Source organism: Oncorhynchus clarkii, unplaced genomic scaffold (genome assembly GCF_045791955.1).
Source record: "Oncorhynchus clarkii lewisi isolate Uvic-CL-2024 unplaced genomic scaffold, UVic_Ocla_1.0 unplaced_contig_7609_pilon_pilon, whole genome shotgun sequence".
Lineage (NCBI taxonomy): Eukaryota > Metazoa > Chordata > Actinopteri > Salmoniformes > Salmonidae > Oncorhynchus > Oncorhynchus clarkii.
The window spans coordinates 151,196-177,633 of NW_027260977.1; positions in this window are offsets into that span (position 1 = coordinate 151,196).

Genomic DNA, 26,438 nt, shown 5'->3' on the forward strand with positions numbered 1-26,438 from the left:
GACTAAACACATGAATAAGATAAGACTAACCTGAGAACTGGCATGCTAACACTGCCTACAGGCGATTAACTCCGTATTGTAAAGACTATGCAATATCTCCCCCTTGAGTACTACTTTGGTAATTTTATGACCGGGGGGGGGGATACTATTTCAAGAATTTGAAGATGGGCGTAATAGAGTTAAAGGTGTATTTTAAGATATGAAAAGGATCCTAGTTGGGGATTTTAGTTCTGTTTCTAATGTGATGATTGACATAGGTCCCATCCTAATAAACCCATCACTGATCATCTTGGGTTGAATAATCTACGTGTTGCCATATGGAGATCTAGATATCCTGATTAAATAGGAACTCACTTGGTCTAACAAGGACATGTCCAGACAGGGACAAGGACATGTCCGGACAAGGATATGTCCAGACAGGGACAAGGACATGTCCAGACAGGGACAAGGACAAGGACATGTCCAGACAGGGACAAGGACATGTCCAGACAAGGACGTGTTTAGACAGGGACAAGGACAAGGACATGTCCAGACAGGGACAAGGACATGTCCAGACAAGGACGTGTTTAGACAGGGACAAGGGCAAGGATATGTCCAGACAGGGACAAGGACATGTCCAGACAGGGACAAGGACATGTCCAGACAGGGACAAGGACAAGGACATGTCCAGACAGGGACAAGGACAAGGACATGTCCAGACAGGGACAAGGACATGTCCAGACAGGGACAAGGACAATGACATGTCCAGACAGGGACAAGGACGTGTCCAGACAGGGACAAGGACAAGGACGTGTCCAGACAGGGACAAGGACATGTCCAGACAGGGACAAGGACATGTCCAGACAGTCAAGAAATGTACTTCTGGTTGATTTTCTAATTCATTAGAAAATAGTAAAAGTATCCATTGAATCAACTGTTGTTACTGATCATGAAGCTAAATAATTATCAGAGTTATTGCAAACTCAGTAGTAGGCTGTTGGGAGATGATAAATTCAAGATGGATGCCAAAGATATTATATAAGATTTTTTTTTTTTGAAAAGCTGATCTGTTTACTATGTCTTATGGGAAATATTGGGAATGAATGAGTTTTGAAATACGACAAACAGCCATGAAGTGAGGTAAAATAAATTGCTGAACTTAAAAGATTGAGGGTAAAACAAACTTAAAGGAAATATTGTATCTAATCTCCATGGAGGACCTTGATGAATTATTTTCTTTACAGCTACAACTGGACTGGATGTTGGAAGAGAGAAAAAGGGGAAGATGAAGGTGTAAATGATTAGAGGAAGTGAGAAAAAAAACACAAAGTACTTTTACAATTTAGAGGAAAAAATCTATTTGAATGTACCTCTTTTCATAAGATAAATAGACAATTAGATGGCAAAGAAAACAATGCTGTATTTCAAAATAGGTCTCCATGGTAACCTTTCCACAAGTCTGTCCTACTAAGGATACTGCATATTTGCCTGTCTAGACTCTGTCAAAGACTATGCAAAGTTCATAGTTGAAGACTTCAAAAAGTCATGAGATTAATGAATTTATATCATTGTAATTGAATAAAAATGCATCAGTAAATTAAGAGAGAACAACATTTAATATCCAGGGAATGATGACCTTATTAGTGATATGAATTTTTTTCAGGAGGATATTGTTTAATTTATATTTAATGTCTTTAAGGAGGTATTTGATTTAGGGGCCCTGTGGATGTCTCTATGACACAAAGCCTTATTTCTGTAAATCCCCAAAACAAAGATCCCATGATGATAGAAAATTCAAGACCAGTCACATTAACGAACAATGATGGATAGCTACTAGCATCCAACTTTGCAGAAATACTTTTTTTAGAAAAAGGTCTTGACCCAGTCATTAACGATACCCAGTCTGGTTTTATGAATTGCAGATATATCAAATCAAACTTTATTTGTCACATGCGCCGAATAGACCTTAAAGTGAAATGCTTTACTTACAAGCCCTTAACCAACAGTGAAGTTCAAGAAGAGTTAAGAAAATATTTACCAAATAAACTAAAGTAAAAAAAATAAAATAAAAAGCAACACAATAAATAAACAATAACGAGTCTATATACAGGGTATTAAGGTACAGAGTCAATGTGGAGGCTATATACAGGGTATTACGGTACAGAGTCAATGTGGAGGCTATATACAGGGTATTACGGTACAGAGTCAATGTGGAGGCTATATACAGGTGGTACCGGTACAGAGTCAATGTGGAGGCTATATACAGGGTATTACGGTACAGAGTCAATGTGGAGGCTATATACAGGGGGTACCGGTACAGTGTCAATGTGGAGGTTATATACAGGGGGTACCGGTACAGAGTCAATGTGGAGGCTATATACAGGTGGTACCGGTACAGAGTCAATGTGGAGGCTATATACAGGGGGAACCGGTGCAGAGTCAATGTGGAGGCTATATACAGGGGGTACCGGTACAGAGTCAATGTGGAGGCTATATACAGGGTATTACGGTACAGAGTCAATGTGGAGGCTATATACAGGGGGTACCGGTACAGTGTCAATGTGGAGGTTATATACAGGGGGTACCGGTACAGAGTCAATGTGGAGGCTATATACAGGTGGTACCGGTACAGAGTCAATGTGGAGGCTATATACAGGGTATTACGGTACAGAGTCAATGTGGAGGCTATATACAGGGGGTACCGGTACAGTGTCAATGTGGAGGTTATATACAGGGGGTACCGGTACAGAGTCAATGTGGAGGCTATATACAGGTGGTACCGGTACAGAGTCAATGTGGAGGCTATATACAGGGTATTGTGGAGGCTATATACAGGTGGTACCGGTACAGAGTCAATGTGGAGGCTATATACAGGTGGTACCGGTACAGAGTCAATGTGGAGGCTATATACAGGTGGTACCGGTACAGAGTCAATGTGGAGGCTATATACAGGGTATTACGGTACAGAGTCAATGTGGAGGCTATATACAGGGGGTACCGGTACAGTGTCAATGTGGAGGTTATATACAGGGGGTACCGGTACAGAGTCAATGTGGAGGCTATATACAGGTGGTACCGGTACAGAGTCAATGTGGAGGCTATATACAGGTGGTACCGGTACAGAGTCAATGTGGAGGCTATATACAGGGTATTACGGTACAGAGTCAATGTGGAGGCTATATACAGGGGGTACCGGTACAGTGTCAATGTGGAGGTTATATACAGGGGGTACCGGTACAGAGTCAATGTGGAGGCTATATACAGGTGGTACCGGTACAGAGTCAATGTGGAGGCTATATACAGGTGGTACCGGTACAGAGTCAATGTGGAGGCTATATACAGGGTATTACGGTACAGAGTCAATGTGGAGGCTATATACAGGGGGTACCGGTACAGTGTCAATGTGGAGGTTATATACAGGGGGTACCGGTACAGAGTCAATGTGGAGGCTATATACAGGTGGTACCGGTACAGAGTCAATGTGGAGACTATATACAGGTGGTACCGGTACAGAGTCAATGTGGAGGCTATATACAGGGGGTACCGGTACAGAGTCAATGTGGAGGCTATATACAGGGGGTACCGGAACAGAGTCAATGTGGAGGCTATATACAGGGGGTACCGGTACAGAGTCAATGTGGAGGCTATATACAGGGGGTACCGGTACAGAGTCAATGTGGAGGCTATATACAGGGGGTACCGGTACTGAGTCAATGTGGAGGCTATATACAGGGGGTACCGGTACCGAGTCAATGTGGAGGCGATATACAGGGGGTACCGGTACAGAGTCAATGTGGAGGCTATATACAGGGAGTACCGGGTACCGAGTCAATGTGGAGGCTATATACAGGGGGTACCGGTACAGAGTCAATGTGGAGGCTATATACAGGGGGTACCGGTACAGAGTCAATGTGGAGGCTATATACAGGGAGTACCGGGTGCCGAGTCAATGTGGAGGCTATATACAGGGGGTACCGGTACCGAGTCAAAGTGGAGGCTATATACAGGGGGTACCGGTACCGAGTCAATGTGGAGGCTATATACAGGGGGTACCGGTACCGAGTCAATGTGGAGGCTATATACAGGGGGTACCAATACAGAGTCAATGTGGAGACTATATACAGGGGGTACCGGTACAGAGTCAATGTGGAAGCTATATATACCGGGTCAGTGTGGAGACTATATACAGGGGGTACCGGTACAGAGTCAGTGTGGAAGCTATATACAGGGGGTACCGGGTAAGTGTGGAGACTATATACAGGGGGTACCGGGTACCGGGTCAGTGTGGAGACTATATACAGGGGGTACCGGGTCAGTGTGGAGACTATATACAGGGGGTACCGGGTCAGTGTGGAGACTATATACAGGGGGTACCGGGTCAGTGTGGAGACTATATACAGGGGGTACCGGGTCAGTGTGGAGACTATATACAGGGGGTACCGGGTCAGTGTGGAGACTATATACAGGGGGTACCGGGTCAGTGTGGAGACTATATACAGGGGGTACCGGGTCAGTGTGGAGACTATATACAGGGGGTACCGGGTCAGTGTGGAGACTATATACAGGGGGTACCGGGTCAGTGTGGAGACTATATACAGGGGGTACCGGGTCATTGTGGAGACTATATACAGGGGGTACCGGGTCAGTGTGCGGGGGTACAGGTTAGTTGAGGTAAAATATATGAATACATGTATTAATATCTGATACCAGTCTGGTTTTATGAAGGGCAGACACATTTGGTAATAATATCTGACTAGTATTGGACTTGATAGTCTACAAAGAGCACGCTATTGAAGATAGCTTTATTTTATTTGTAGACTTTTGATACAAATGAACATTATTATTATTGTTTTTTTTTTGGTTTTGGTCTTTTTGTATTTTCAAATTGTAGCAGAAGATATCCCATGGAACCTCACAGAGATTCGATATTAGACATGGAATTAAACAAGGATGTCCAATTAGCCCTTTCTTATTTGTATTAGTCATGAAAGCTAAGGAACTTCACATCAATAAGGATAGTTTTATGGGTATTCAGATACCAGAAGATATATCGAATTAATTAGAATTGACATTTTAGCACGATATGATATTCGAAATGCCTGTTTTGCAAGAATCTTTTTTTTTCTCAATTGTTAATAGCATTTATGTCCACTTGTTGTCAAGGTATCTCCTTCACTCCTTCCGCTGTGACTGTGCACCTTCCCATTTACAACACACCCACCAAGCCCCCCCCCCCCCCCCCCCCACACACACACTAAAGCTCCTCCCCCCATATGAAGCTCCTCCCCCCTACACAAAGCTCCTTGCTGTTCCACACAACAACAAAGATGAAAGATAACAAGCAATTTCAACTAGCGGTTTGGTCCAACAGAATTGCTGATATGGATACCTAAACAATTGAGACATTTTTTTTGTACGATATAATTACTTACTACTCATTACCAAGTGGAAATACCTACAAAACAAAAGGTGAACTTCTCCTTTAGTCAACTTTATTGCAGCATGTAAAAAGAAGTTACATTTCTTACAAAATAATAAGGATTTTTATTGTTAGATTAATAATTGTATTAATTGGAATAAACAACGATATAGGCCTACTCAATAAATAATTATTCTAGTGGTGACTCAAATCTGTAGCCTACAGTATGGTGAGTAGCCTACAGTATGATGAGTAGCCTACAGTATGATGAGTAGCCTACAGTATGGTGAGTAGCCTACAGTATGATGAGTAGCCTACAGTATGGTGAGTAGCCTACAGTATGGTGAGTAGCCTACAGTATGATGAGTAGCCTACAGTATGGTGAGTAGCCTAAAGTATGATGAGTAGCCTACAGTTTGATGAGTAGCCTACAGTATGATGAGTAGCCTACAGTATGGTGAGTAGCCTACAGTATGATGAGTAGCCTACAGTATGGTGAGTAGCCTACAGTTTGATGAGTAGCCTACAGTATGATGAGTAGCCTACAGTATGGTGAGTAGCCTACAGTATGATGAGTAGCCTACAGTATGATGAGTAGCCTACAGTATGAGTAGCCTACAGTATGGTGAGTAGCCTACAGTATGATGAGTAGCCTACAGTATGATGAGTAGCCTACAGTATGGTGAGTAGCCTACAGTATGATGAGTAGCCTACAGTATGGTGAGTAGCCTACAGTATGATGAGTAGCCTACAGTATGGTGAGTAGCCTACAGTAAGGTGAGTAGCCTACAGTATGGTGAGTAGCCTACAGTTTGATGAGTAGCCTACAGTATGATGAGTAGCCTACAGTATGGTGAGTAGCCTACAGTATGAAGAGTAGCCTACAGTATGATGAGTAGCCTACAGTATGAGTAGCCTACAGTATGGTGAGTAGCCTACAGTATGATGAGTAGCCTACAGTATGATGAGTAGCCTACAGTATGGTGAGTAGCCTACAGTATGATGAGTAGCCTACAGTATGGTGAGTAGCCTACAGTATGATGAGTAGCCTACAGTATGGTGAGTAGCCTACAGTATGATGAGTAGCCTACAGTATGATGAGTAGCCTACAGTATGATGAGTAGCCTAAATAGCTCATTTAGAAAAATGGGTCTGTCTTTTTCTTCCCTTTTCAATATTACAAAAAACAATGGAAATCGACAACTCTGTCTCCGACTGTCTTCGTCTGTTTCTTTCTTGTAAACATTCCCCATCCTGGAGTTTGAGACATTGTGGGAATCTGTGGTAAAGAAGAATGGATGACAATTTAGCATAGACCCCCTACATTTTTAGCCAGCCACATGGACAGCTGATGAAACGGAGCAGTATTTCTGTCTGTAATAAAGCCCCTTTGTGGGGGGGAAAAAAAACATATTCTGATTGGCTGGGCATGGCTCCCCAGTGGGTGGACTAACAAAGAGTCACAAAGAGCATGAGCTCTTGAGTTGGGAAAATCTTGTGCAATACACCGACGCATGTCTTGTATTCAAGATCCTTAATGGCCTGGCTCCCCCTCCACTCAGTATTTTTGTTAAACAGAAAACCCAGACATATGGCAGCAGATCCACAAGGTCTGCCATGAGAGGTGACTGTATAGTTCCCCTAAGGAAAAGCACCTTTAGTAAATCCGCTTTCTCTGTGAGAGCTTCCCATGTCTGGAATACACTGCCATCAGACACACATAACTGCACCACATATCACACTTTCACAAAATGCTTGAAGACATGGCTAAAGGTCAATCAGATTTGTGAACATGGTCCCTAGCTGTGTATTGCCGCTTTCCATGTTGTCTGTTGTCTGTAACTTGTGAGGTGTGGAAACACTTTGTTGCTTTTATGAATTTTGTCTTGCTGCTTTTTGTTTTATCTTGCTCTGTCTGTATGCTACGTCTTGCTTGTCCTATGTTGCTCTGTCTGTATGCTACGTCTTGCTTGTCCTATGTTGCTCTGTCTGTATGCTACGTCTTGCTTGTCCTATGTTGCTGTGTCTTGCTTGTTCTATGCTGCTATTGTCTATATTGTAATTTTTTTTAATAACCTGCCCAGGGACTGCGGTTGAAAATTAGCCGGCACTTTTACTGAAACGTTGATTAATGTGCACTGTCCCTGTAAAAATAAAAATAAACTCAAACTCAAACTGACCAACAACCGAAATGAAACGGTAGGATGGGGGGGGGGGGGATTAGGAGGGGTTCTGAAAGACACTCATGGGTGTGTCCACTGAAAGTTGCATAGCAACAACAACTGGGACCTAAAAGACACCCACCACGAGCGCCAACTACATTTACAAAGCTGAGGCAAACAAAAGAAAAGCCCTCACCAAACTTAAAGACAGGAAGGAAAGAAAGGTGGAGAAAAACAGGAAAATCAGATTGAAGGATTGTTCGTCTAGAAATCAAAATTGGGAGAGCCAACTAAAAGAGTTGACCCACCATATCCATCAAGACACCTGGGCCAGACACTCTTAAATATCACCTGGGCCAGACACTCTTAAATATCACCTGGGCCAGACACTCTTAAATAACACCTGGGCCAGACACTCTTAAATATCACCTGGGCCAGAAACTCTTAAATATCACCTGGGCCAGACACTCTTAAATAACACCTGGGTCAGACACTCTTAAATATCACCTGGGCCAGACACTCTTAAATATCACCTGGGCCAGACACTCTTAAATAACACCTGGGCCAGACACTCTTAAATATCACCTGGGCCAGACACTCTTAAATATCACCTGGGCCAGACACTCTTAAATATCACCTGGGCCAGACACTCTTAAATATCACCTGGGCCAGACACTCTTAAATAACACCTGGGCCAGACACTCTTAAATATCACCTGGGCCAGACACTCTTAAATATCACCTGGGCCAGACACTCTTAAATATCACCTGGGCCAGACACTCTTAAATATCACCTGGGCCAGACACTCTTATATAACACCTGGGCCAGACACTCTTAAATATCACCTGGGCCAGACACTCTTAAATATCACCTGGGCCAGACACTCTTAAATATCACCTGGGCCAGACACTCTTAAATATCACCTGGGCCAGACACTCTTAAATATCACCTGGGCCAGACACTCTTAAATATCACCTGGGCCAGACACTCTTAAATAACACCTGGGCCAGACACTTTTAAATATCACCTGGGCCAGACACTCTTAAATATCACCTGGGCCAGACACTCTTAAATATCACCTGGGCCAGACACTCTTATATATCACCTGGGCCAGACACTCTAAAATATCACCTGGACCAGACACTCTTATATAACACCTGGGCCAGCACAGCTGAAACACCTTCCTACTAACACATACTGACTAACGAGGTGACACCAATTGGTGCGCCATACATGCTAACGAGTTATACGTGCTGAAGTCCAACCTCAAAACATAAATGGAAAAACCAAAGCCTGTAAAACTAACAATCAGAATACAGGAACCAGAAAGAGAGGATTATGGAGGGAGATGATGGTTCTGTTCATCACAGGAGACAATGTGTAATATTCTCCATATGTACCCAGCTCCTCCATTACCCTATCCATGACTCTCTCTCTCTCTCTCCCTCTCAATCTCTCCATCTCTCTCTCTCTCTCTCCCCTCCTTCTCTCTGGTCCTCTCTCATCCTTCCCTCTGGTCCTCTCTCATCCTTCCCTCTGGTCCTCTCTCCTACTTCCCTCTGGTCCTCTCTCCTACCTTCTCTCTGGTCCTCTCTCCTCCTTCTCTCTGGTCCTTTCTCTTACATTCCCTCTGGTCCTCTCTCCTCCTTCCCTCTGGTCCCCTCTCTGGTCCTCTCTCCTCCTTCTCTCTGGTCCTCTCTCCTCCTTCCCTCTGGTCCTCTCTCCTCCTTCCCTCTGGTCCTCTCTCCTCTTTCCCTCTGATCCTATCTCCTCCTTCCCTCTGGTCCTCTCTCCTATCTTCCCTCTTGTCCTCTCTCCTATCTTCCCTCTGGTCCTCTCTCCTATCTTCCCTCTTGTCCTCTCTCCTATCTTCCCTCTGGTCCTCTCTCCTACTTTCCCTCTAACTCTGTCTCCAATTCTATCTCTGAATCTGTTCCCCTTCCTTCCTACGCCCCTCTCTCTGTCTCCCCTCTCTCTGTCTCACCTCTCTCTATCTCTCCTCTCTCTGTCTCCCCTCTCTCTATCTCTCCTCTCGCTCTCTCTCTGTGTGCTTACATTGCCAAAGCAAGTGAAATAGATAATAAAAAAGTTCCAAAATAATAAATACATTGCAAATGTCATATTATGTCTATATACAGTGTGGTAACGATGTGCAAATAGTTAAAGTACAAATGGGAAAATAGATAAATATAAATATGGTGTTTGTGGCAACAGGTCACAAATGTTGCTGCTGTGATTGGACACTTTGGTATTTCACCCAATAGAATCAACATTTGATTTGTTTTCGAATTCTTTGTGTATCTGTGTAATCTGAGGGAAATATGTCTCTCTAACAACGTCATACATTTGGCAGGAGGTTAGGAAGTGCTCAATTTCCACCTCATTTTGCGGGCAGTGTGCGTCTCTCTCTGTCTCTCTGCAGTGTCTATGTTGACTGAACTAGCGGAGGGGAACTGCAGGAGATGCGGTATCCATGACAATGACAAAATTATGACTTCATTAATCATTTATAAAGGATTTTTGTATTTTTTTTTAATTGGTAAAGTATCTCTCACAGTTTGGAGTGAGATAAGAGAGAGAAAGACAAGAGAGGAAAATATTTTTGCACTTGCATACTTCTAAGTGAGGTGGTCAATCACTCTCTCCATTTAACATAGGTGGCAGCAGTTAGCAGTTAGTTAGAGGCTAGCCCACCTGTGTGTGTTATAAAGATACAGTTAGCGGTTAGTTAGAGGCTAGCCCACCTGTGTGTGTTATAAAGATACAGTTAGCGGTTAGTTAGAGGCTAGCCCACCTGTGTGTGTTATAAAGATACAGTTAGCGGTTAGCTAGAGGCTAGCCCACCTGTGTGTGTTATAAAGATACAGTTAGCGGTTAGTTAGAGGCTAGCCCACCTGTGTGTGTTATAAAGATACAGTTAGCGGTTAGTTAGAGGCTAGCCCACCTGTGTGTGTTATAAAGATACAGTTAGCGGTTAGTTAGAGGCTAGCCCACCTGTGTGTGTTATAAAGATACAGTTAGCGGTTAGTTAGAGGCTAGCCCACCTGTGTGTGTTATAAAGATAGAGTTAGCGGTTAGCTAGAGGCTAGCCCACCTGTGTGTGTTATAAAGATACAGCTAGCGGTTAGCTAGAGGCTAGCCCACCTGTGTGTGTTATAAAGATACAGTAAGCTGTTAGTTAGAGGCTAGCCCACCTGTGTGTGTTATAAAGATACAGTTAGCGGTTAGTTAGAGGCTAGCCCACCTGTGTGTGTTATAAAGATACAGTTAGCGGTTAGTTAGAGGCTAGCCCACCTGTGTGTGTTATAAAGATACAGTTAGCGGTTAGCTAGAGGCTAGCCCACCTGTGTGTGTTATAAAGATACAGTTAGCGGTTAGCTAGAGGCTAGCCCACCTGTGTGTGTTATAAAGATACAGTTAGCGGTTAGTTAGAGGCTAGCCCACCTGTGTGTGTTATAAAGATACAGTTAGCGGTTAGCTAGAGGCTAGCCCACCTGTGTGTGTTATAAAGATACAGTTAGCTGTTAGTTAGAGGCTAGCCCACTTGTGTGTGTAATAAAGATACAGTTAGCGTTTAGTTAGAGGCTAGCCCACCTGTTTTAAAAGTTAGCTTTTAGCTATTATCGGCTAGCCCATCTATACGCACATCACTAAGGAATTAACATGGTCCACACACATACACAGTCGCGAAGAAGACATGACAGCAGACTTGTCATGGGTCCTCAGATCCTCATAAAGTTCTACAGCTGCACCAGTGAGAGCATCCTGACTGGCTGCATCACCACCTGGTATGACAACTGCTTGATCTCAAGGCAGAGGAAAGCCCTAAAAATTGTCAAAGACTCCAGCCACCAAAGTCATAGACTGTTCTCTCTGATGCCAGCAAGGCAAGCGGTACCGATGCACCGAGTCTGGAGCCAACAGGACCCTAAACAGCAATGAGACTATTACAGAGTTAACCAAATAGCTACCCAGAGTTTCTCCATTTTTCCATTTTGCACTAACTCTTGACTCATCACATATAGTTCTGCTGCTGTTTGTTATCTATCCTGTTGCCTAGTAACTTTAACCCTACCTATGTGAACATAATGTATCGACCTCAATTACCTCGTACCCCTGCACATTGACTCAGTACTGGTACCTTGTGTATATAGCCAAGTTATCATTGACTCAGTACTGGTACCCAGTGTATATAGCCAAGTTATCATTGACTCAGTACTGGTACTCAGTGTATATAGCCAAGTTATCATTGACTCAGTACTGGTACCCTGTGTATATAGCCAAGTTATCATTGACTCAGTACTGGTACCCAGTGTATATAACCAAGTTATCATTGACTCTGTACTGGTACCCCGTGTATATAACCAATATATCGTTACTCATTGTGTATTTATTCCTTGTGTTATTATTTTTCAATTATTTCTCTATTTTTCTCTCTCTGTTGCTGTGAAGATTGGTGCATTATCAAGGTAAAGATAGCAGTTAGCCATTAGTGGCTAGCCCACCTGTGTGTGGTGTCAAGGTAAGTTAGCGTTTAGCTGTTAGCGGCTAGCCCAGTACCTGTGTGTGTTATCAAGGTAAGTTAGCGTTTAGCTGTTAGCGGCTAGCCCAGTACCTGTGTGCGTTGCCGTGGCTGCCAGGCCTCTTCAAGAGCGTAGCTAACGAAGGGTCCACTGCAGACACAGCACTCCAGCAGGACGGGGCTAGCCAGCTGGTGGTTGGTTCTCACCCCCCATGGTCCGCCCCCAAGGTGCACCTCAGACTCCGCCTCCTTCTGCTTAGCATCACCGTGGTGACGGCTCAACATCTTCCACTTCCTGACCTGCAGAACCGAGACAAAACACAAACAAGTCTTTACTTCCTATTTAAAATACACTTTATAAATATACCTCATTGCATTTTAACATAGGCTACCTCTCTAATGGCACCCTATTCCCTACATAGGGAGCGGCAGGGTAGCCTAGTGGTTAGAGCGTTGGACTAGTAACCGCAAGGTTGCAAGTTCAAACCCCCGAGCTGACAAGGTACAAATCTGTCGTTCTGCCCCTGAACAGGCAGTTAACCCACTGTTCCTAGGCCGTCATTGAAAATAAGAATTTGTTCTTAACTGACTTGCCTAGTTAAATAAAGGTAAACTAAGGCTCTGGTCAAAACTAGTGCACTATCGTTGTTGGGGAAAAGTAGTGCACTTCCCCTATAGGGCCTGGTCTAAACTATAGGGCCTGGTCTAAACTAATGCACTACCCCTATAGTGCCTGGTCTAAACTACATAGTGAATAGGGTGCTATTTTCTAGAACATTTTTAATATAGAAAGAGTAAATGAGATGAAAGCAAGCGACAGGTATCAGCTGTATAGATGCTCCAGAATGATTGATTCAACAGGATCTTGTTCATTAGTTCACACCACACAATGTTTTTGAATCTTTGTAATTGAACCAGATTAGGGAGAACCTCCTTCTTTCGGTCTGTTTTCTTCCGTTTGCTGCCTACTGAATACAATCTAGGGTCATAGAGAAGGAGTCCTGGTTAGTAACATGGCAGAACATACACAGGGCACATTCCATCACAACATCCACACAACATCCACACAACATCCACACAACACACACACAACATCCACACAACACACACACAACATCCACACACACACACACAACATCCACACACACACACAACATCCACACACACACACACACAACACACACACACAACATCCACACAACACACACACAACATCCACACAACACACACACACAACACACACACAACATCCACACAACACACACACACAACATCCACACATCACACACACAACACCAACACAACACACATACACACACATCACACACACAACACACACACACAAAATCCACACAACACACACACAACACACACATGGGGGGGTCAATATCATTAGCAAAGCTAACTAAAAAGCAGTATTCCCCAAGAGAGGACGGCTTTCACTTCAGCAGTGATGAAGTCATAAACTTCTTTGAGGAAAAGATCATGATCATTAGAAAGCTAATTACGGACTCCTCTTTAAATCTGCGTATTCCTTCAAAGCTCAGTTGTCCTGAGTCTGCACAACTCTGCCAGGACCTAGGATCAAGAGAGACGCTCAAGTGTTTTAGTACTATATCTCTTGACACATTGATGAAAATAATCATGGCCTCTAAACCTTCAAGCTGCATACTGGACCCTATTCCAACTAAACTACTGAAAGAGCTGCTTCCTGTGCTTGGCCCTCCTATGTTGAACATAATAAACGGCTCTCTATCCACCGGATGTGTACCAAACTCACTAAAAGTGGCAGTAATAAAGCCTCTCTTGAAAAAGCCAAACCTTGACCCAGAAAATATAAAAAACTATCTGCCTATATCGAATCTCCAATTCCTCTCAATTTTTTTTGAAAAAGCTGTTGCGCAGCAACTCACTGCCTTCCTGAAGACAACAATGTATCCGAAATGCTTCAGTCTGGTTTTAGACCCCATCATAGCACTGAGACTGCACTTGTGAAGGTGGTAAATTACATTTTAATGGCATCGGACCGAGGCTCTGCATCTGTCCTCGTGCTCCTAGACCTTAGTGCTGCTTTTGACACCATCGATCACCACATTCTTTTGGAGAGATTGGAAACCCAAATTGGTCTACACTGACAAGTTCTGGCCTAGTTTAGTTCTTATCTGTCGGAAAGATATCAGTTTGTCTCTGTGGATGGTTTGTCCTGTGACAAATCAATTGTAAGTTTCGGTGTTCCTCAAGGTTCTGTTTTAGGACCACTATTGTTTTCACTATATATTTTACCTCTTGGGGATGTCATTCGAAAACATAATGTTAACTTTCACTGCTATGCGGATGACACACAGCTGTACATTTCAATGAAACTGTCACGACTTCTACCGAGGGTAACTCCTCTCCCTGTTCGGGCGACGCTCGGCGCTCGGCGTCGCCGGTCTACTAGCCACTACCGATCCCTTTTTCTTTTTCTGGTTGTTTTGTCTGTGTTCCTTTTCACACCTGGTTTTCAATTGCTTTGATTTCTGTGGGTATATAGGGCAGCTGTTACCTGCCGTAATTCGTGCAGGATTAGACTTGTGTGTATTGCGTTCGATGGTATTTGATGTTTGTTGTTTATTCGCATTTACGCACGTGTATGTAAAGTGTCGGAACTGTGTTAGTTCCTCCGTGTGTTTGCACGATTATTCGAGAGCGTAGTTTTGGGATTTTTGTTCTGTGCCATTTGCATTGCTGGACTATTATTAAACACGCTCCTCAGACATCCCTGCTCTCCTGCGCCTGACTCCTACACCTCTCACCAAGACGCATGTTATCACAGAATCCTGCACCAATATAATTATGGAGTCAGCAGGAGCGGACGCACTTCCAGGGTCCGTGGAGGAGCGAGTTCAACACCACACGGCAGTGTTACACCGACTGGGGACCGCCATGGATCAGGTGATGGCGACGATGGAGAGATGGGAGAGAGGTGGCCTTCCCACACCGTTATCAGCTACACCCCAACCAGTACCACTACCCTCTCCTTCATTGCCTGAGCACAGTGGAATTCGACTCGCCCTCCCGAGGGAGTATGATGGGACTGCGGCCGGGTGCCAGGGCTTCTTACTCCAGATGGACCTATACCTGGCGACCGTTCGTCCGGCTCCTTTGGGGGGTGAGAGCGTGAACGCCCTCGTCTCCTGCCTCGCAGGTAAAGCCCTGGAGTGGGCCAACGCGGTGTGGAACGATCCTGACTCGGCGAGGGACCACTACCCAGAGTTCACCCGCCGCTTTCGGGCCGTGTTTGATCACCCACCTGAGGGTCGAGCGGCGGGTGAACGGCTGTTCCATCTGAGGCAGGAGAGGAGGAGTGCTCAGGACTTTGCTCTAGAGTTCCGGACCTTGGCCGGTGGCGCGGGATGGAACGACAGGGCCTTGATCGATCACTATAGGTGTAGTTTGCGTGAGGACGTCCGTAGGGAGCTGGCCTGTAGAGACACCACCTTGTCCTTGGACCAATTGATCGACATGTCCATTCGGTTGGACAACTTGCTGGCGACCCGCGGACGTCCAGATCGGGCTCTGTCAGTTCCATCTCCCAGCTCCACCACTCCAACACCCATGGAGCTAGGAGGTGCTTCAGCGAGGGCGACCGGAGGAGGGGGCCTTTCCTGTGCCAGCTGTGGTCGCAGAGGGCACACTGCTGACCGGTGCTGGGGGGGTCCCCCCGGGAGTCGAGACGCCAGGCCGAGCACTGCCCGGACACCTCAGGTGAGTCGGCACCAGGCTCACCCAGAGCCCCCTGTTGGTCACGTGTATGTATGGATTGTTTTTCCTAAATTTTCCCCTCTTTCCCGGCATAAGGCGCTAGTAGATTCAGGCGCGGCGGGGAATTTTATTGACCGCGGTTTAGCGAACAGGTTAGGGATTCCCCTTGTTCAGCTGGATAAACCCTTCCCAGTGCACGCCTTAGATAGCCGACCATTAGGGTCAGGGCTAGTCAGGGAGGCCACGGCTCCACTGGATATGGTTACGCAGGAGGGTCATGAGGAGAGAATTAGTCTCTTCCTCATTGATTCTCCTGCGTTTCCGGTGGTGTTGGGGATCCCCTGGTTGGCCCGTCACAACCCCAGGATTTCGTGGCAACAGAGGGCTCTACAGGGGTGGTCGGAGGAGTGCTCAGGCAGGTGTGTAGGAGTTTCCATCGGTGCTACAACAGTGGAGAGTCCAGACCAAGTCTCCACCGTGCACATTCCCTCAGAATATGCCGATTTGGCTATCGCCTTCTGTAAAAAGAAGGCGACCCAATTACCACCTCATCGACGAGGGGATTGTGCGATAAATCTCCTGGTAGGCGCTGCACTTCCCAGGAGTCACGTGTATCCCCTGTCACAGGAGGAGACGGTGGCTATGGAGACATACATATCGGAATCTCTGGGGCAGGGGTTCATTCAGCCCTCCATCTCACCTGCCTCCTCGAGTTTATTTTTTGTGAAGAAGAAGGAGGGAGGTCTGCGTCCGTGCATTGACTATAGAGGTCTAAATTCCATCACGGTGGGGTATAGTTACCCGCTACCTCTCATTGCCACGGCGATTGAGTCATTTCACGGAGCACGTTTTTTCACAAAACTGGATCTCAGGAGTGCATATAACTTGGTGCGTACCCGGAAGGGAGATGAGTGGAAGACGGCGTTTAGTACCACATCCGGCCATTATGAGTACCTCGTCATGCCGTACGGGTTGAAGAATGCTCCAGCAGTCTTCCAATCTTTTGTGGATGAGATTCTCAGGGATCTGCACGGTCAGGGTGTGGTGGTTTACATCGATGATATTCTGGTCTATTCCGCTACACGGGCCGCGCATGTGTCTCTGGTGCGCAGGGTACTTGGGAGACTGTTGGAGCATGACCTGTACGTCAAGGCTGAGAAATGCTCGTTCTTCCAACAGGCCGTCTCCTTCCTTGGATATCGCATTTCCACATCGGGGTTGGTGATGGAGGATGACCGCATTGCAGCCGTGAGTAATTGGCCGACTCCAACCACGGTAAAGGAGGTGCAGCGGTTCTTAGGGTTTGCCAACTACTACCGGAGGTTTATCCGGGGTTTTGCGCAGGTGGCTGCGCCCATTACGTCACTGCTGAAGGGGGGGCCGACGCGTCTGGGGTGGTCGGCTGAGGCGGACAGGGCTTTTGGTCGCCTGAAGGCTCTTTTTACCTCGGCTCCCGTGCTGGCGCATCCGGACCCCTCTTTGGCATTTATAGTGGAGGTGGATGCATCCGAGGCTGGGGTTGGAGCCGTGCTCTCCCAGCGCTCGGGTGCGCCACCGAAGCTCCGCCCCTGTGCTTTCTTTTCTCAGAAGCTCAGCCCGGCGGAGCGAAACTATGACGTGGGGGATCGGGAGCTGCTAGCTGTTGTCAGAGCCCTGAAGGTGTGGAGACATTGGCTTGAGGGGGCCCAGCACCCTTTCCTCATCTGGACTGACCACCGTAATCTAGAGTACATTCGGGCAGCGAGGAGACTGAACCCTCGTCAGGCAAGGTGGGCCATGTTTTTCACCCGATTTAGGTTTACCATCTCCTATAGACCAGGCTCCCAGAACACTAAGGCAGACGCACTGTCCCGACTATATGATACGGAGGAGCGGGCCATTGATCCTGCGCCCATCCGCCCGGCTTCTTGTCTAGTGGCACCTGTAAGGTGGGAGGTGGACGCAGACATTGAGCGAGCATCGCGTGTTGAGCCCACTCCACCACAATGTCCAGGTGTATGTTCCGCTGGAGGTTAGAGACAGGTTAATTTGGTGGGCTCACACATCCCCCTCCTCTGGTCATCCGGGGATTGGGAGGACGGTGCGATGTCTTAGTGGGAAGTACTGGTGGACCACTTTAGCCAAGGACGTGAGGGTTTATGTGTCCTCCTGCTCAGTGTGCGCTCAGTGCAAGGCTCCTAGGCACCTGCCCAGAGGGAAGTTACAACCCCTTCCCGTTCCACAGCGGCCTTGGTCACACCTGTCGGTTGACTTCTTGACCGATCTGCCACCGTCACAGGGCAACACCACGATCCTGGTCGTTGTGGATCGGTTTTCTAAGTCCTGTCGTCTCCTCCCTTTGCCCGGTCTCCCTACGGCCCTACAGACGGCGGAGGCCCTGTTTACTCACGTCTTCCGGCACTACGGGGTGCCTGAGGATATTGTTTCTGATCGGGGTCCCCAGTTCACGTCCAGGGTGTGGAAGGCTTTCATGGAACGTTTGGGGGTCTCGGTCAGCCTGACCTCTGGGTTTCACCCCGAGAGTAATGGGCAGGTGGAAAGAGTGAACCAGGATGTGGGTAGGTTTCTGCGGTCGTATTGCCAGGACCGGCCAGGGGAGTGGGCGAAGTACATCCCCTGGGCGGAGATGGCCCAGAACTCACTCCCCCACTCCTCTACGAACCTGTCGCCCTTCCAATGTGTGTTGGGCTATCAGCCGGTCCTGGTACCATGGCATCAGAGCCAGACCGAGGCTCCTGCGGTGGACGATTGGGTGAAACGCTCAAGGGAAACCTGGGAGGCCGCCCATGGGTACCTTAAACGGGCCGTAGCACGGCAGAAGGCCAGTGCTGACCGCCATCGCAGCGAGGCCCCGGTGTACACACCGGGGGACCGGGTCTGGCTCTCGACCCGAAACCTGCCCCTCCACCTGCCCTGCCGGAAGCTGGGTCCGCGGTTTGTGGGGCCATTCAAAGTCCTGAGGAGAATAAACGAGGTGTGTTATAGGTTACAGCTCCCCCCGTATTACCGTATTAACCCCTCGTTACATGTTTCTCTCCTCAGGCCGGTGGTGGCTGGTCCGCTTCAAGAAGATGAGGTGCGGGAGGTCCCTCCGCCCCCCCTGGACATCGGGGGGGCGCCGGCGTATGCAGTTCGGTCCATACTGGACTCGAGGCGTCGGGTGGGGGGTCTTCAGTACCTCGTGGACTGGGAGGGGTACGGTCCGGAGGAGAGATGCTGGGTGCCGGTGGAGGACGTACTGGATCCTCCTATGCTAAGGGAGTTTCACCGCCTCCATCCGGATCGCCCTGCGCCTCGTCCTCCGGGTCGTCCTCGAGGCCGGCGTTGTCGCGCTGCGGGAGCCGCGCGTCAGGGGGGGGGTACTGTCACGACTTCTACCGAGGGTAACTCCTCTCCCTGTTCGGGCGGCGCTCGGCGCTCGGAGTCGCCGGTCTACTAGCCACTACCGATCCCTTTTTCTTTTTCTGGTTGTTTTGTCTGTGTTCCTTTTCACACCTGGTTTTCAATTGCTTTGATTTCTGTGGGTATATAGGGCAGCTGTTACCTGCCGTAATTCGTGCAGGATTAGACTTGTGTGTATTGTGTTCGATGGTATTTGATGTTTGTTGTTTTTTCGCATTTACGCACGTGTATGTAAAGTGTCGGAACTGTGTTAGTTCCTCCGTGTGTTTGCACGATTATTCGAGAGCATAGTTTTGGGATTTTTGTTCTGTGCCATTTGCATTGCTGGACTATTATTAAACACGCTCCTCAGACATCCCTGCTCTCCTGCGCCTGACTCCTACACCTCTCACCAAGACGCATGTTATCACAGAAACATGGTGAAGCCCCAAAATTGCCCTCACTAGAAGCCTCTGTTTCAGACATAGGAAGTGGATGGCTGCAAACGTTCTACTTTTAAGCTCGGACAAAACAGAGATGCTTGTTCTAGGTCCCAAGAAACAAAGAGAACTTCTGTTGAATCTGACAAATCATCTTAATGGTTGTACAGTCGTCTCAAATAAAACTGTGAAGGACCTCGGTGTTACTCTGGACCCTGATCTCTCTTTTGAAGAACATATCAAGACTGTATCAAGGACAGCTTTTTTCCATCTACGTAACATTGCAAAAATCAGAAACGTTCTGTCCAAAAATGATACAGAAAAATGAATCCATGCTTTTGTTACTTCTAGGTTAGACTACTGCAATGCTCTACTTTCCGGCTACCCGGATAAAGCACTAAATAAACTTCAGTTAGGCTGCTAGAATCCTGACTAGAACCAAAACATGTGATCATATTACTCCAGTGCTAGCCTCTCTACACTGGCTTCATGTTAAGGCAGGGGCTGATTTCAAGGTTTTACTGCTATCCTACAAAGCATTACATGGACTTGCTCCTACCTATCTTTCCGATTTTGTCCTGCCGTACATACCTACACAGGCCTCCTAATTGTCCCTAGAATTTCTAAGCAAACAGCTGGAGGCAGGACTTTCTCCTATAGAGCTAAATTGTTATGGAATGGTCTGAGAGACGCAGACTCGGTCTCATCCTTTAAGTCTTTATTGAAGACTCATCTCTTCAGTAGGTCATATGATTGAGTGTAGTCTGGCCCAGGGGTGTGAAGGTGAACGGAAAGACACTTAGAGTTCTAACCCTAACCCTTAGAGTTCTAACCCTAACCCTAACACTTAGAGTTCTAACCCTAACCCTTAGAGTTCTAACCCTAACCCTAACACTTAGAGTTCTAACCCTAACTCTAACACTTAGAGTTCTAACCCTAACCCTAACACTTAGAGTTCTAACCCTAACCCTAACCCTTAGAGTTCTAACCCTAACCCTAACACTTAGAGTTCTAACCCTAACCCTAACACTTAGAGTTCTAACCCTAACCCTAACCCTTAGAGTTCTAACCCTAACCCTAACCCTTAGAGTTCTAACCCTAACCCTAACCCTTAGAGTTTGCCAAAAGGCATCTAAAGGACTCTCGGACCATTAAAACAAATATATATATACAGTGCCTTGCGAAAGTATTCGGCCCCCTTGAACTTTGCGACCTTTTGCCACATTTCAGGCTTCAATAATAAAGATATAAAACTGTATTTTTTTGTGAAGAATCAACAACAAGTGGAACACAATCATGAAGTGGAATGACATTTATTGGATATTTCAAACTTTGTAAAAAAAAAAACTAATCAAAAACTGAAAAATTGGGCGTGCAAAATTATTCAGCCCATTTACTTTCAGTGCAGCAAACTCTCTCCAGAAGTTCAGTGAGGATCTCTGAATGATCCAATGTTGACCTAAATAACTAATGATGATAAATACAATCCACCTGTGTGTAATCAAGTCTCCGTATAAATGCACCTGCACTGTGATAGTCTCAGAGGTCCGTTAAAAGCGCAGAGAGCATCATGAAGAACAAGGAACACACCAGGCAGGTCCGAGATACTGTTGTGAAGAAGTTTAATGCCGGATTTGGATACAAAAAGATTTCCCAAGCTTTAAACATCCCAAGGAACACTGTGCAAGCGATAATATTGAAATGGAAGGAGTATCAGACCACTGCAAATCTACCAAGACCTGGCCGTCCCTCTAAACTTTCAGCTCATACAAGGAGAAGACTGATCAGAGATGCAGCCAAGAGGCCCATGATCACTCTGGATGAACTGCAGAGATCTACAGCTGAGGTGGGAGACTCTGTCCATAGGACAACAATCAGTCGTATATTGCACAAATCTGGCCTTTATGGAAGAGTGGCAAGAAGAAAGCCATTTCTTAAAGATATCCATAAAAAGTGTTGTTTAAAGTTTGCCACAAGCCACCTGGGAGACACACCAAACATGTGGAAGAAGGTGCTCTGGTCAGATGAAACCAAAATTGAACTTTTTGGCAACAATGCAAAACGTTATGTTTGGCGTAAAAGCAACACAGCTGAACACACCATCCCCACTGTCAAACATGGTGGTGGCAGCATCATGGTTTGGGCCTGCTTTTCTTCAGCAGGGACAGGGAAGATGGTTAAAATTGATGGGAAGATGGATGGAGCCAAATACAGGACCATTCTGGAAGAAAACCTGATGGAGTCTGCAAAAGACCTGAGACTGGGACGGAGATTTGTCTTCTAACAAGACAATGATCCAAAACATATAGCAAAATCTACAATGGAATGGTTCAAAAATAAACATATCCAGGTGTTAGAATGGCCAAGTCAAAGTCCAGACCTGAATCCAATCGAGAATCTGTGGAAAGAACTGAAAACTGCTCTTCACAAATGCTCTCCATCCAACCTCACTGAGCTCGAGCTGTTTTGCAAGGAGGAATGGGAAAAAAATTCAGTCTCTCGATGTGCAAAACTGATAGAGACATACCCCAAGCGACTTACAGCTGTAATCGCAGCAAAAGGTGGCGCTACAAAGTATTAACTTAAGGGGGCTGAATAATTTTGCACGCCCAATTTTTCAGTTTTTGATTTGTTAAAAAAGTTTGAAATATCCAATAAATGTCGTTCCACTTCATGATTGTGTCCCACTTGTTGTTGATTCTTCACAAAAAAATACAGTTTTATATCTTTATGTTTGAAGCCTGAAATGTGGCAAAAGGTCGCAAAGTTCAAGGGGGCCGAATACTTTCGCAAGGCACTGTATTTATATTTATTTCACCTTTATTTACCCAGGTAGGCTAGTTAAGAACAAGTTGTCATTTACCACTGCGACCTGGCCAAGATAAAGCAAAGCAGTGCGACACAAACAACAACACAGAGTTACACGAAAAATGATAGTAGAAAAAATAAAGTCTATATACAGTGTGTGCAAAATTCATGAGGAGGTAGACAATAAATAGGCAAATTAGCAGATTAACACTGGAGTGATAAATGAGCAGATGATGATGTGCAAGTAGAGATACTGGTGTGCAAAAGAGCAGAAAAGTACAAATAAACAGTATGGGGATGAGGTAGGTAAATTGGATGGGCTATTTACAGATGGACTATGTACAGCTGCAGCGATCGGTTAGCTGCTCAGATAGCTGAGCTAGTTTAAAGATAGTAAGGGAAATAGAAGTCTCCAGCCTCAGTGATTTTTGCAATTCATTCCAGTGACTGGCAGCAGAGCACTGGAAGGAAAGGTGGCCAAATGAGGTGTTGACTTTGGGTATGATCAGTGAGATACACCTGCTGGAGCGCGTGCTACGGGTGGGTGTTGCCATCGTGACCAGTGAACTGAGATAAGGCGGAGCTTTACCTAGCATAGACTTATAGATGACCTGGAGCCAGTGGGTCTGGCAACGAATGTGTAGCGAGGGCCAGCCGACTAGAGCATACAGGTCGCAGTTTTGGGTGGTATAAGGTGATTTGGTAACAAAACGGATGGCACTGTGTTAAACTGCATCCAGTTTACTGCATTTGCTGAGTATAGTATTGGAAGCTATTTTGTAGATGACATCGCCGAAGTCGAGGATTGGTAGGATAGTCAGTTTTACTAGGGTAAGTTTGGCAGCGTGAATGAAGGAGGCTTTGTTGCGAAATAGAAAGCCGATTGAAGATTTGATTTTGGATTGGAGATGTTTAATATGAGTCTGGAAGGATAGTTTACAGTCTATCCAGACACCTAGGTACTTATAGATGTCCACGTATTCTAGGTCAGAATCATCCAGGATGGTGATGCTAGTCGGCCAGGGCGGGTTCTGGCAGCGAACGGTTGAAAAGCATGCATTTGGTTTTTACTAGCGTTTAAGAGCAGTTGGAGGCCATGGAAGGAGTGTGGTATGGCATTGAAGCTCGTTTGGAGGTTAGTTAGCACAGTGTCCAAGGAAGGGCCAGAAGTATACAGAATGGTGACGTCTGCGTAGAGGTGGATCAAGGAATCACCCGCAGCAAGAGCAACATCATTGATATATACAGAGAAAAGAGTCGAGAATTGAACCCTGTGGTACCCCCACAGAGACTGCCAGAGGACCGGACAACAGGCCCTCCGATTTGACACACTGAACTCTGTCGGCGAGGCAGTCATTTGAGAAACCGAGGCTATTGAGTCTGCTGATAAGAATACGGTGATTGACTGAGTCGAAAGCCTTGGCCAGGTTGATGAAGACAGCTGCACAGTACTGTCTTTTATTGATGGCGGTTATGATATCGTTTAGTACTTTGAGCGTGGCTGAGGTGCACCCGTTACCGGCTCGGAAACCTGATTGCACAGCAGAGAAGGTACAGTGGGGTTCGAAAATGGTCAGTGATCTGTTTGTTAACTTAACTTGGCTTTCGAAGACTTTAGAGAGGCAGGTCAGGATAGATATAGGTCTATAGCAGTTTGGGTCTAGAGTGTCACCCCCTTTGAAGAGGTGTCTTCATACCAGATAACAGGTGAGTCTTATAGCTTAGTGCTGGTGTCTTCCTACCTGATAACAGGTGAGCCTAATGGCATAGTGCTGGTGTCTTCCTACCCGATAACAGATGAGCCTTGTAGCTTAGTGCTGGTGTCTTCCTACCCGATAACAGGTGAGTCTTTTAGCTTAGTGCTGGTGTCTTCCTACCTGATAACAGGTGAGCCTTGTAGCTTAGTGCTGGTGTCTTCCTACCTGATAACAGGTTTAGTCTTATAGCTTAGTGCTGATGTCTTCCTACCAGATAACAGGTGAGCCTTATAGCTTAGTGCTGGTGTCTTCCTACCTGATAACAGGTGGCCTTATAGCTTAGTGCTGGTGTCTTCCTACCTGAAAACAGGTGAGACTTATAGCTTAGTGCTGGTGTCTTCCTACCTGATAACAGGTGAGTCTTATAGCTTAGTGCTGGTGTCTTCCTACCAGATAACAGGTGAGCCTTATTGCTTAGTGCTGGTGTCTTCCTACCTGATAACAGGTTTAGTCTTATAGCTTAGTGCTGGTGTCTTCCTACCTGACAACCGATGACTCTTATAGCGTAGTGTTGGTGTCTTCCTACCTGATAACAGGTGAGTCTTATAGCTTAGTGCTGGTGTCTTCCTACCAGATAACTGGTGAGCCTTATAGCTTAGTGCTGGTGTCTTCCTACCTGATAACAGGTGAGCCTTATAGCTTAGTGCTGGTGTCGTCCAACCTGATGACAGGTGGCCTTATAGCTTAGTGCTGGTGTCTTCCTACCAGATAACAGGTGAGCCTTACAGCTTAGTGCTGGTGTCTTCCTACCAGATAACAGGTTAGCCTTATAGCTTAGTGCTGGTGTCTTCCTTCCTGATAACAGGTGAGCCTTATAGCTTAGTGCTGGTGTCGTCCAACCTGATAACAGGTGAGTCTTATAGCTTAGTGCTGGTGTCTTCCTTCCTGATAACAGGTGAGCCTTACAGCTTAGTGCTGGTGTCTTCCTACCTGATAACAGGTTTAGTCTTATAGCTTAGTGCTGGTGTCTTCCTACCTGATAACAGGTGAGCCTTATAGCTTAGTGCTGGTGTCGTCCAACCTGATAACAGGTGAGTCTTATAGCTTAGTGTTGGTGTCTTCCTACCAGATAACAGGTGAGATTTATATCTTAGTGCTGGTGTCGTCCAACCTGATAACAGGTGAGTCTTATAGCTTAGTGTTGGTGTCTTCCTACCAGATAACAGGTGAGATTTATAGCTTTGTGCTGATGACTTCCTACCTGATAACAGGTGAGCCTTATAGCTTAGTGCTTTTGTCGTCCAACCTGATAACAGGTGAGTCTTATAGCTTAATGTGTTGTAGCCTAGTGTTGTAACCCAGCATTGTAACCCAGCATTGTAACCTAGTGTTGTACCCTAGTGTTGTAACCTAGTGTTGTAACCCAGCATTGTAACCCAGCATTGTAACCTAGTGTTGTAGCCTAGTGTTGTAACCCAGCATTGTAACCCAGCATTGTAACCTAGTGTTGTAACCCAGCATTGTAACCCAGCATTGTAACCCAGCATTGTAACCTAGTGTTGTAACCTAGTGTTGTAACCCAGCATTGTAACCCAGCATTGTAACCCAGCATTGTAACCTAGTGTTGTAACCCAGCATTGTAACCCAGCATTGTAACCCAGCATTGTAACCCAGCATTGTAACCCAGCATTGTAACCCAGCATTGTAACCCAGCATTGTAACCCAGCGTTGTAACCCAGCGTTGTAACCTAGTGTTGTAACCTAGTGTTGTAACCCAGCATTGTAACCTAGTGTTGTAACCCAGCATTGTAACCTAGTGTTGTAACCCAGCGTTGTAACCCAGCATTGTAACCCAGCATTGTAACCCAGAATTGTAACCCAGCATTGTAGCCTAGTGTTGTAACCCAGCATTGTAACCTAGTGTTGTAACCCAGCATTGTAACCCAGCATTGTAACCTAGTGTTGTAACCCAGCATTGTAACCTAGTGTTGTAACCCAGAATTGTAACCCAGCATTGTAACCTAGTGTTGTAACCCAGCATTGTAACCCAGCATTGTAGCCTAGTGTTGTAACCCAGCATTGTAACCTAGTGTTGTAACCCAGCATTGTAACCCAGCATTGTAACCTAGTGTTGTAACCCAGCATTGTAACCTAGTGTTGTAACCCAGCATTGTAACCCAGCATTGTAACCCAGCATTGTAACCTAGCATTGTAACCTAGTGTTGTAACCCAGCATTGTAACCCAGCATTGTAGCCTAATGTTGTAACCCAGCATTGTAACATAAT